The following is a 12,771-nucleotide window of genomic DNA, read 5'->3' on the forward strand; positions in this document are numbered from 1 at the left end:
TCATCTACACTTTATCCCCAGGAAAGTGGGTACTCGTTTTACCGACCTCGGAAGGATGGAAGGCTGAGTCAACCTTGAGCCGGCTACCTGAACCCGGCTTCCACCAGGATCGAACTCAGGTCGTGTGAGTGAGCAGAGCTTACGCTGCAGTACTGCAGCTTACCACTTTGCACCACGGGGCTCTATGCAGACCCTATACACTTTAAATATAAATATAAGGTGTTAGGCCAATCTAATTTTGTATTCATCCTCTATCACTGAAAGCACCAAAAGAACCCAAGTCCCACTGGAAGACTTTTCAGCAACACTGGTTTAAATCTCTGTAAACTACCTTAATAAAATAAACTTCTTTAGTCCGGCACTACATGATACTTTTGTGTTAAACACCAGCACTACCTTCATCCCACCCCATAAATAAATGGTCATACCTTTGTTTCTAGAATAGGATTATACTTTCTGAAAGTAGAGTGCTACACTACCATGTGGTAGTGTGCCAATGGCTACGATATTTAGTTGGTTAATCAATGTTTATCAATTTGAAAAGTGCCCCAGATTAATCAAGCAGCAACTCTTTTTAAGTTGGAAATTATTTTGGACAACTTTCAAAAACCACACATAAAAGGTGGTCTCTTAAAATCAGCAAATCCCCCCTTCTCTTTCACACAGGAACCAATGCCTCTTCTGTATGTGTGCATAATATAAAACAAAGACATTCTTTTTCTTCTGAACTATTGTTTTCACTTACATACAAATGTATACTGATTTAGTTGATATACTCTGGCTTCTCTTCAGATTGCATAAATCTTTCGCCTTTAGTTGATTAAATGGATTCATAAATTAAAACACATATGATTAATCAATTATGATTTCTCTAATGGGCTGACAGCTTTCTCTGTAATAAACAAACATCTTTCCCAAAGGATGACAGAAATATTGTAACATACTTCCCTCTTGAGGGAAGCAAGACTACAAGTACATTACAAATATACCATGATGTAGCCATTTTTATGTGAAATTAAAGACTTATTTGAGTCAACAGAAAGACAAGCAGTCCAAAACCACGATCACTGAGTAAACATCTGCCTTCTGACAAAATGAACATGGCCTCTCGAGTAACCAGAGTGGACAGGGAGGTCAAAACAGCCCTGATGAAGGGCCATAGAGCCAGCTGGAGAGAAGGGAGCTGCCACTGCATTCTTCCTTGTTGGCTGTACCTCACACAAGTCAGCAGGGCAAAGGCAAGCACTACCTTTCCAGAAGCACTACGTCTCAGACAGAACAGGGTAAAGCCAGATGCTGCTTTGCCTTTGTTCCTCAGCAGCCACAGTGGGAATGGTGAGGAGGAGTATGAAGTTCCTTTACCCTGGCTGCGCCACACCCATGCCAGCAGGGTGAAATCAGACATTGCTATTCCTGTGCTCCTCCTGGTAGACTGAAGCCATGCAGCACTAAGCCTGTGCTCCTGTTCACCAGCGGCACAGTGCCAGTACTTGGGAAGGGCAAAGTGGGGTGCTGCTGTGGTGGCGGGACTGGTGAGCAGGAACAGAGTGCCATTGGCACAGAGTGAAGCTGGGAGCTGCTGAGTCCACAATTATCTTCACTGCCTGGATGTGTTATGGCTGGAAAGGAGGAATATGGGTGCTGCCAACATAGGGTGAATCTGGGCACTACTGTGTCTGTGCTGCTCCTGGCTGGCCTAGACTAGGAGAGGCATGGGCACAGCAGCGAGATCAAAGACAAGCTCCGAGACCACTTCTCACAGCAGCCATCGGAAGTTGCTAGCTGCCATGTCTTCCACAAGCGAGACCAAGCACATGGTGAGTCTGTTAGCAACTTTGTCACCACCCTGCAAAAAGCGGCCAGGAAATGCAACTTCCCAGACCTTGAGAACACGCTGCGAGACAGACTGGTGTGCGGCCTGCGGGACGAGAAGCTGCCGTGGCGCCTGTTTGCAAAGAAGACGCTCACGTTTAAAGAGGCCCTGGAGGAAGCACTCGCGGCGGAGACAGCCGAATGGTCCACCAAGGAAGTGCGGCAATCACGCAGTCCGACCCTGGCCAAATGCGCAGAACCAGTCCACCATGAGGACCTCGAGAGCGACACCGAGGAGGATGACAAAGTCAACTGGATGCAAGCCGCCAGATTCTGGCGCTCCGAGCAGCAACCGTACAGGGGGCCCCCATGTGCCAGTTGCTGGGGAACCCACGAGAGGCGGCATTGCTCATTCTGAGACACAGAATGCCGAGTATGCAGGAAGAAAGGCCACATCGCGCGCGCCTGCAGGGCATCCAAGAAGGGAAACTCCCCGCCACCGAGGCAGCTAACAGAGAAGGGGTCACGCCGGTCCAACGAGTGCAATACCATAGATTAGCAAGCAGTCAGGACTCTCATCCTGAGCACAAAGGCGACAGTACAGCCAAAGATCCGTGTCACAGTGCAGATCGAGGGAACGCCGTGCGAGATGGAAGTGGACTCTGGGTCAGCGCTCTCCATCATCCCGAAGGATGTCTTCGACCGAGTGTGCACAGGCGGGAGAAGCAAGCGCCTAGAGCCAAGCGACCTGATCCTGACGGACTTCCAGGGACGGTGGGTTCCAGTGGCAGGAGTTGGCCTAGTCAAGGTCAGCTACAAGCAGTTCCAGGGCCCCCTCCGTGTGGTCGTAGTCAAGGGTCGCCTTACCAGTTTGCTGGGACTTGATTGGTTTGAGGCATTGGGCATCTATGTCACCGGGGTCCAACAAGTCAGCCAATCAAGCATCCGCGCAGTCTGCGAAGATTTTCCCTCCATGTTCAATGGTTCCCTCGGCTGCTATAAAGGGCTACCCGTCTCCTTCAACCTAAACCCAGCTGCAGCGCCAGTCTGCCTCAAGGCGTGCCGGATCCCCTTCGCCCTCAAGCCACGCATAGATGAGGAGTTCGACCGCCTGATCGCCCAGGGAGTTCTCGAGCCCGTGTCGCATGCCTGCTGGGAGACACCGATTGTCACGCCCATCAAAGCCAATGGGGACGTGCGAATCTGTGCGGACTACAAGTGCACTATCAACAAGGCGCTACAACAACACGCTTACCCCGTGCCGGTGGTCAGCCACCTCCTGGCATCCTTAGTGGGTGGGGGGGCGTATTCGCAAAGATTGACCTGGCACAAGCATACCAGCAACTTCCTGTAGATGACGCTACCGCGGAGGCGCAAACCATCGTGACCCACCGCGGAGCATTCAAGGTCAGGAGACTCCAGTTTGGGGTTAGCGTAGTCCCAGGCATCTTCCAGGGACTCATGGAGGGGTTGCTGTGGAGAATCCCGGGCATCATTCCATACTTTGATGACATCCTGATTGTGGGATCCACCCCCTACGAGCTCTCCGACTGGCTCCGGGAAGTGCTGCGCCGCCTCCAAGACGCGGGACTCAAGGTGAAGAAGGAGAAGTGCCAGTTTGGTGTGCCCAGAGTAGAGTTCCTAGGATTCCTCATCAATGCAGACGGAATCCACCCAATGGAAAGCAAGGTGCAAGCCGTCTCCAAAGCTCCGCAACCTCGCTCCAAGAAGGAACTGCAAGCCTTCTTGGGGCTCCTGAACTTTTACCATGCCTTCCTGCCACACAAGGCATCGCTGGCGGAACCCTTGACCACCTCCTGGAGAAAAACGCCAAGTGGACGTGGGACTGTAGGCACGCCCGTGCTTTCACAGCAGTCAAACAGCTCCTGTCATCCAAGGCCGTGCTGACACATTTCGACGAAAGCAAACCACTCATCCTTACCAGCAATGCTTCTCCATATGGAATCGGCACTGTGCTGAGCCACCGGATGTCAGACAGCCGGGAGGCCCCTATCGCCTACTTCTCACGATCCCTGTCACGAGCCGAGAGAAACTACGCAAAGATCGACAAGGAGGCCCTGGCACTGGTCGCGGGAGTCAAGAAGTTCCACGACTACGTCTATGGGTAGCCGTTTGAGATAACCACGGACCACAAGCCTCTCCTCGGCCTCTTAGCAGCAAATTGGCAAACTCCGCAGGTCATGTCACCCCGGATGCTGCGCTGGTCAGTGTTCCTGTCCGCCTATGACTACCAGCTGTCCTACAGGCCGGGGAAGGCCATCGGGCATGCCAATGCCCTCAGCTGCCTGCCATTACCAGAGCCTGCCGAGGACCCCTCGCCGGCCCACGGGGTCATGCAAATTGAGGACTTACCACAGCCCCCCCTTGTGGCTTCTGACATAGTGGCGCAGTCTGCCAAGGACCCCTCCATCTCCCGGGTCCTCAACTGGGTGTGGAGGGGGTGGCCAGTGGGGGGAGCTGAGCCTGAGCTCCAACCATTTCGCTCCTGTCAGCATGAACTGTCAGTGCACAAAGGGTGTCTACTCTGGGGGAGCAGGGTCGTCGTTCCCCCCAAACTGTGCCAGCAAGTACTAGAGGCGCTGCATGTGGGGCACCCAGGGATAGTGAAGATGAAGGTACTGGCCCGCAGCTACGTGTGGTGGCCGGGAATAGACAGGGAGGTGGAAAGATGGGTCCGGACTTGCCAGCCTTGCCAAGAAGCCCAGCCTGAGATGCCGCAAGCACCAGTGCAAGCCTGGGAGACAACGCAAACGCCATGGTCGCGACTTCATATAGACTTTGCGGGGCACTTTCAAGGACACAGATTCCTAGTCGTTGTGGACTCATACTCCAAGTGGCTGGAAGTAGTCCCAGTATCAGCCATGACCTCAGGAGTTGTCATCCACGCCATGCGGCGCCTCATTGCGACACACGGGCTACCAGACACCATCAAGTGGGGTTGAGCTGAGTCATCCTGTAAGAGTTTCCCAGGGTGTGGAATGCTAATGGCGGGAGGCTTCACTGTATCCTGAGGAGGTTCTTTTGCATATGGATTGGTGCTTGATGTGCTAATCTTCTCTGCAGGGCTACACCAGGCTAACAAAACACTCTATACCTGACAATAGCCCTGCAGAGAAGATTAGCACATCAAGCACCAATCCATATGCAAAAGAAACTCCTCAGGATACAGTGAAGCCTCCCGCCATTAGCATTCCACACCCTGGGAAACTCTTACAGGATGACTCAGCTCAACCCCACTCCTCCCGAGTAGATATAAATGACCTGCCAAAATCTTTTCCACACTGTGACACTGAGAGATCTCTGTCTTTTGGTGCTACACCTCTGAAGATGCCAGCCACAGCTGCTGGCAAAACGTCAGGAACTACAATGCCAAGACCATGGCAATACAGCCCGGAAAACCCACAACAACCAACTAACATGGTGTTTGTTGTTCGTTTCATCCATGAACAACGAACAACGAACATTGACGAACATGACCTGTTTCCAGGGCAACAGCAGGAGTTCAGACAGAGTTCAGGCAGTCCCTGTCTCCGGTTGCCAAGGGAATTGATTGCAGGTGCCAGATTGTCTGGCTTGACGAACAGCAACCAAGGAGGTTTACAATGACTGCCTATTTGTTTAGAATGGGGCCTCACAAACAGCTTGTTTGCGAACAGCTGATTGGGCTGTTCGTGGCTTTTTTTAGTCTGTATTGCTGTTCGTGCCTATCTCTAATCACCACACAGCAAGACACTCTAAGATTCACATGTAAATCTATGGTTTTTTTAGAGAATGTTGAGTGTATCCTAGAGCATCCTGTGTCACGATGTCATCTCTTCCAGTTATATAGTCTGAAATGATGTCATGACATCATGGGGTGCCATTCCAGTGTGTATCTACCCTTTCAGTCTCTCTGCAGCTGCTAGCCAACAGAACTCCAAACCCAATAAATATTAATATTTTCTGCCATTGGCAAACACTTGCAAATATTACCACAGTCATATGTGCTAGAAACTTACTTAAACATGATAGCAGAGATTCTCGAGAAGCTGCATTGTGCACCAGTGCTTGCATTTTGTGTTTTGCCTGTTTACCCAGCATTATCAGTATAAGACTCTCAGGTAATATGGCTGGGAAAGATTTTTCTCTGCTTAAAAGTCACAGCTATCCAGATTAGACAATACTGGGCTACAGGGACCAATAAACAAATAGTATAAGGCAGATAGTTTGTGGGAGAGGCAAATTGGTTTCCCAGGGCAAGGCCTAAACACAGCCCAAAGCATATTGCTTCATTTAAATGTCATGGCCTACCTTTTTCAGAAGCTTGATGGTTAAACAACTGATTTAGGGTGCTCATTCAAATACATTTAATGTTGTAAACTGAAGTATTGCTAGCTACGACACTTCTCCTTGCCTGCCCCTTTTAGGCTGATTATTTGCATTGATTAGTGGCTTACATGCCATATATCACTACTTCAATTGATCCGCTATGGTGGTTTGATTCAGATTGTATTGACTCAAGAGAACACGGTGATGGATTAGCAGTTACAAACAAGCAATCAAACTCAACCTTACCCATATTAGGTCCGGCCTATATTGAATAAGCCATCTGTCTGTTTTAGCATTATTAGCCTTGTCAAAGGGTTCATAGGTTAATGCAAACACAATATCTCTACTTTCCGGCAGTCACAATAAAACCATTTCAGCATGGAATACCTAATCTGTTACTCAAAGACTGCAAAAATCGCATTTGCAGGAAGGGGGGGGGGACTGCTTTTCAGATTTTAAAATCAGAAACAGATTGAACATTGTAGGGACTTCTCATACGTCCCTGTGCTTCAGTTGCAGTCCTCACTGCCAACCACCTGCTAGTGGTCCCCCCACTTAGGGTAAGCCACCTGGCAACAACTGTAGCCTGTGCCTTCTCTATTGTAGCTCCTACATTATGGAACAAGCTCCCTGAGGAATTGGAGTGGGCCCCATCTCTAGAAATGTCTAGGAGGTTTTGCCAGGGCTTTTAATGGCATATTGACTGCAGGTATTTTGTGGGAAAAGAGGTTTTTATTTTATTCTGGGGTTTTTATTTGTGATTGGCAAGACATTTTGAATCACAAAGAAAGCTGGGCTATAAATATTTTTTAAAAATACATAAAAATGCCACAACCATATATGAATTGGCTGATTAGTTATATTTGCACCACCTCAAAAATAAAGCTCTGTTTACCATGTATACAATACTCTTATGTGTTCAGGTTGGGGTTATATACATCATTTAAGAAGAGCTAGCATGCTGTGTGTTTCTACCATAGTGATCTCTACCCCCCAACCTTCTACCAACAAACTGAACCCAAGTGGCCTTCTAAATGCATCAGGGAAACAGGAAAAACTTTCTCCTACCAGGATTAGGAGAAATAGGATGTTTCCATAATGAGGCTTAAAAGTATTTACAGATATCATATGGCTTTTGCTGGATACAGTAAGGGCCAAACTAGATGTTTTGACATCCATAGGTCCAAACTGGACACTGCCATCATTTTAGGGATGAACTTGGGTCATTTAAAAATACTGCAAGGGCCCAATTCTGATCAAGCTCGCAGCATGGTAGGACCAGGATCAGGCCCTCACATCATTTTTAATTAGCCCAAGCTCAGCTCTAAACTGGCATGAGTTCCATGGGTCATGCCTATGAATGTTGTAATGTCTAGTTTGGTCCTACGTTACAATATTTCAGATGTTAACTCTTACGTGCAAAGAACAGTTAACAGCCAAGCTTGTATTGTATTATTACCTTCCCTTCAGACTCAGGAATCTCATAGTGTAAATGTGAGCTCTGCCCCAAACTAGAAATCATTAGGCACTTTCCTTTAGAAACTGGGCCCTGAGACCATTTCAGTGTCTTCTTCTAGCATTTACTATGCTAGCCTGTTTTATCATAAAAGATAGGCTCTGAGATTTCCAAAGTCTCCTGAGAAAGGATTATCAATCTACCCCTCTGTAAGCCTAAACCCTATCTCCAAATAGTCACTGGTTTGACCCTTTTTGAAGAAAAAACACACTCCAAGGCCTACATAGTCTCTTGAGACATAATCTCCCAACTAAAATTCTTGAGATGAAGAACTATCTGGACCTGACATTGTAACAGCTTTTTCTCTGTCATTCTGCCCTCCCATCTGGCTCCTTCACCCATCTGAGGGCCTGAAATGGGTCTTAGCTTCTTAGCGTGTGCACGCACGCACACACACACACACACACAACAGATATATAGGAGATAGACAACTGACAGAAAGAGGCAGGACCTCAGCTTATCCGTCACAACAACCCTGTCAGGTTGGTTGATAATATTATCCCCATGTTGCAGATACATAGCTGAGTTAAGAAATGGGTTTAACTAAGACCAATTAAGAAATTCATGGCAGGAACAAGATCATTCTTCCTTCACCTCACAGTCTCTTAGCTCAAGAGTGAGTTGACTTCAGTCTCATTCATGGTCTACTGTACCTCATTATTTATCGGAATATCTGTGGCATGCTGTGATGTGTACTATTCACTAAGCAAAAGAACTCAAGAACTTAACTAAACTACATGTATGCTAGGCAGGGGCAGTCTGGGAGGCCCCACAGCCCTGCCCCACCCCTGATAAAGGGGGAGGGAAGGAACGGGCTCACTGAAGCTTCTGCCTGCCTTACACTGGGTGGTGGCCGCCAGCTGTAGCCACCCACCTTGTGCATGGCAGGGACCAACAGCTTGTGACAGCAGCTCACGGAAGTCTTATACAAAGAGATACCAGCCTCCAGATGGGACCAGGAAATCTCTTGGAATTGCAGCTGCTCTCCAGAGTACAGAGATTAGTTCTCCTGGAGAAAATGATTGCTTTGGAAGGTGGACTTAATGGAATTTTACCCTGTTGAGATCCCTCCCCTCCCACAACCCAACCCTTCCCAGGCTCCAGCTCCAAATCTCCATGAGTTTCCCAACCTGGAGTTGGCAACTTTACTCACACAAGGCAGTGGCCTCTGGCTCGTGAGAGCAGTGGCCGAGGCTCCTGTGCACCTAACATAAGATGGAGCATCTGTTTTGTTGTGGGAGCTCCTGTCTGTCTTCCATGAGGCAAGGGTAGCCAGCTTATGGTAGTGGTGGCTCCAACAAACTTCACATAGGGCAATCCATCCACAGGCTATTGGTCCACCTAGGGTTGCCAGGTCCCCCAGGGCTCAAAGTGGGGGGTGGGGGAGCATGGAGGGTTCTATAGGAGCACTCTCTTTGCATGTAAGCACTCCGGAATGCTTCTGCATTTTGTCAGAGATGGCATCACTCCTGGTATGATGCAGAAGCAATGGGCCGCACCAGGGGCCAATTTGGTAAAAATTGGCCCCAGTCTAACATAATTCCTGGAGTGATATGGAAGCATTCCAAAGCACATGAGAGCATGCTCTGGGGGGTTCTTGACCCATTCCTGCACCGTCTCCCCCACCGTCCAGATTACAGGTGGCAGGGGGTGGAGGCTGGGAGCAGGGGATTCCCCACCCCCACTGGGGGAACAGACCTTTGGACACTTACCGAGAAGGGTCCTTCTCCTCTGAGGACAAGAGGACACCTTGGGTGATTCCCTTTGCTCAATCAGAGAGGCAGGAAGTTGACATTTCTTCCTTTTCCTGTTGGAGCCTGGAACACCCCCTTCCTCAGTTTGGGTAACTCCAAACAGCAGTATTCTCACTGGTAACTGTATTAAGACTATTCTGATTACTTCCTGTGAATGTCTAATCTGAAACAGAGGAAAAATCTAGGATCAAGGTAGAAGGAGAGTTATTATTAGAAGAAAAACAGTGTGATATAATAGAAACAGTAAGGTAAAGGGACAAGGAACTCGGGAGGGCAAGATGTCCCCTTTTCTCAGAGGAGAAGGACCCTTCTCGGTAAGTGTCCAAAGGTCCATTCTCCCTCTGAGGTGGAGGACATCTTAGGTGCTTCCAAAGCAGTTACTCTTCACCAGGTGGGTGATGTTCCTCATCCTGCATCACATGCTGAAGTACTCTGCTTCCAAACGCCGCATCCACTGAGTCATACAAGTTCAATCTGTAATGCTTCACTAAGGTAGAGACTGAGGACCACGTGGCAGTCTTGCAGATCTCTTCCGCTGATGCATTGTTATGAAGCACTGCATTGGTTGCTGCGCTTCTGATAGAGTGAGCCATGATCCCTTCTGGAATTTCTCTTTTGCAGACTTTGTAACCCTCAGTGATGCACGATCTGATATTCTTGCCTATCGTCGATGCCACCATCTTCTTGCCCACATGGGGGGGGGGGCAGCGGGCGTGTTGATGAAAAGAGAATCTGACTTCCTTATTGTTCCCGTCCTAGTGAGGAATGTTTTGAGAGCCCTCCTCACATCAAGTGTGTGCCATTCCTTCTCTTTAGAGTGAGCTGGATTAGGACAGAAAGAAGGTAGGTAGATCTCCTGCATCCTGTGAAACATTGAGCTGGTCTTAGGTAAAAAAGTAGGTTCCGTGTGAAGGACCACTTTGTCGTGAAAAATGCATAAGTTGGGTTTTATGGATAATGCCCCGAGTTTGGAGATCCTTTTGGCTGAAGTGATAGCCACAAGAAAAATGGTTTTTAATTTCAGCCATTTTAATGGGACTTCCCTCAGTGTCTCGAAAGGTGGTTTAGTGAGAACAGAACATGGCGTTAAGTCTTCAGGTAGGGAAGTGGTGGACAGTCGGTGGACTTAACAAGGACGCACCCCTCAGGAATTGGTTACATGTGGATGTTTAGAAAGGCTGAAGCCTTCCAGCTGAGGTAGTTCCGAAGACAAAGCTGCCACCTGTTTGTGTAGAGTGGCTGGCTTGAGGCCTGAATATAGACTGTCTTGCAGGAAGGCTAGGATTGTACTCAGTGAGGGATGCAGATAGTCCACTTGCTTCCTTTTTGACTATCTGACGAATGCCTTCCAGGCCATGTTGTAAATCCTGATCATCAACTTTTTTCTTGAGGCTAGGAGTGTATGTACTACTTGAAAGGGATATCCTAGAATAGAAAGGGAGTTCCTCTCAATCTCCAAGAAGTCAAGCACATCCAGTCTGGGTTGGGGTGGTGTATTGGACCCTGATGGAGTAAGTCTGGAAGGAAGGTGTAGAGGCAGGGAAGAGGACATCGCCTGCAGTGTCAAGAACCAAGGTCTGCTTGGCCACCAAGGGGCTATTAGGATCACTTCCATGCCCAGGTCAGCTACTCTCCTCAGTAGTTTTGGCAGGACTGGGATGGGAGTGAAAGTGTAAAGCAGTCCCTTTGGCCAAGGTGAGGATAGCACATCATTCCCCTCTGCCTGTGGATGAAAGTACCTGGTGAAGAATCGTGGGTCTCGGTTGTTCAGGTAAGTTGCAAAGAGGTCCAGGATCAGCAAGCCGAAATGAAGTGCCACCTCCTGGAACTTCCTGCTTGAGGGTCCACTCTCCTGGTTGAATGGATTGCCTGCTCAACCAGTTGGCCTGCAGATTGGCAGTTTCTTTGATGTGTTTGGCCTGAATGGAGAGCAGATGGATTTCTGCCCACGCAATGACTTTGGACGCCTCTTTGTGGAGTCTGGATGACTTGGTTGTTGATAGGTGTGCCTTGACATAGGTGTGCTCCGTGCGTACCAGAATGTGTTTGCCTGAGAGCAGGTTGGAGAAGTGGGAAAGAGTCAGTCGTATCGCCCTCATCTCTAGAAGGTTGATGGGAAGCCATGATTCCTCCTCTGTCCAGAGACCCTTGGTCAGGTGCCCCTCCAAGGTCACTCCTCAACTGGTTAGTCTGGCATCGGTGAAGATCTGTATCCTCTGGGGATTAAGGAAGGATTTGCCTTGTTTTAGGTTGTTATCTCGAGACTACTATCTGAGACTTCCTTTGACTTTCCGAGGTAAATTGATCTGACTGTTGGACTTGGCCATAATCTGGAACTGAAAAGGCTGAAGGAAGTTGAGGAGTTCTCTGGCCCCAATAGATGGCTTCACAGTTCGCCACCAAGGTTCCCAGCAGCTTGAATAAGGTCATTAGAGATGTGGTGCAGTTCTGGATCAGTGACTTGACCAACTCTTTGATTTTTTGAATCTTCTCCTGGGGAAGGAAAAGATTCAAGACTGCCTTCCTTGGTGTCCACCACATCCCCAGATGCAAGAGCCTCTGTGAGGGGAGGATGGGGCATTTGGTCATGTTCACTAGAAAGCCGTGTGCCTGGAGGGAGTGGATTGCCGTCCAAGTGTCCTGGAGAGCTTTTTCTTTGGATTTCGCTCTGATAAGGATGTCGTCTGAATATGGGTGAATGTGTATACCCTTCTCCCTGAGGTGGACAATAGCATTTTTTTTTTCATAGCTACAAAACACTACACAAAACTATCACAAGGAAAGGGGAGAGGGAAGGGACAAAGGGGGGGTGGAAAAAGAAAAGGGGGGGAATGAACTACAAACACTAAACACTACACTTCAATGTTTCCCTTCATACTGTCAATACAAAAATAGCTCCATAAAATAATGATGGAGTGGTTAATCATACAGAGAATAAACATTTCAAATTCTGGTTAAACTTTCCTCCCCCTTCTAGGTCCCGGACGCAATTCTCTCTGTGCAACTGCTGTTGCGATGCTCTCCTCCTCCCCCCCCCCCCTCCGGCTCCTCCTTTTCCTCGTTCTTGGTGCAGCAGAGTTCTGGGTTTTTATTCTCAAAATCCTTTAGTTGATCTTCTGATAATATCTTATAGGCCTGATCTTTATATCTGAACCATATTCCTTCCGGGAATAACCATTTGTACTTTATTCCATGGTCCCTCAGAAGTGCTACAAACTTTTTATATTTAAAACGCCGTTTCCGGACTAGAAATGGAACGTCCTTCAAAATCTTGACTTTCAAACCCATAAAGTCCAAATCCGCATTGTATGAGTTATATAGGATGGTGTCCCGAATCTTTTTAGATGAAAAGTCAATAAT

The 12,771-nt window shown here is 48.3% G+C and overlaps 1 pseudogene; it reads left to right on the forward strand.

Annotated features, from left to right (window-relative positions):
• Positions 1 to 1,100: 1,100 nt before the first annotated feature.
• Positions 1,101 to 4,775, forward strand: LOC129332647 (uncharacterized protein K02A2.6-like; annotated as a pseudogene).
• Positions 4,776 to 12,771: the final 7,996 nt, after the last annotated feature.

Source organism: Eublepharis macularius, chromosome 6, assembly GCF_028583425.1.
Source record: "Eublepharis macularius isolate TG4126 chromosome 6, MPM_Emac_v1.0, whole genome shotgun sequence".
In the NCBI taxonomy this organism is placed as follows: domain Eukaryota; kingdom Metazoa; phylum Chordata; class Lepidosauria; order Squamata; family Eublepharidae; genus Eublepharis; species Eublepharis macularius.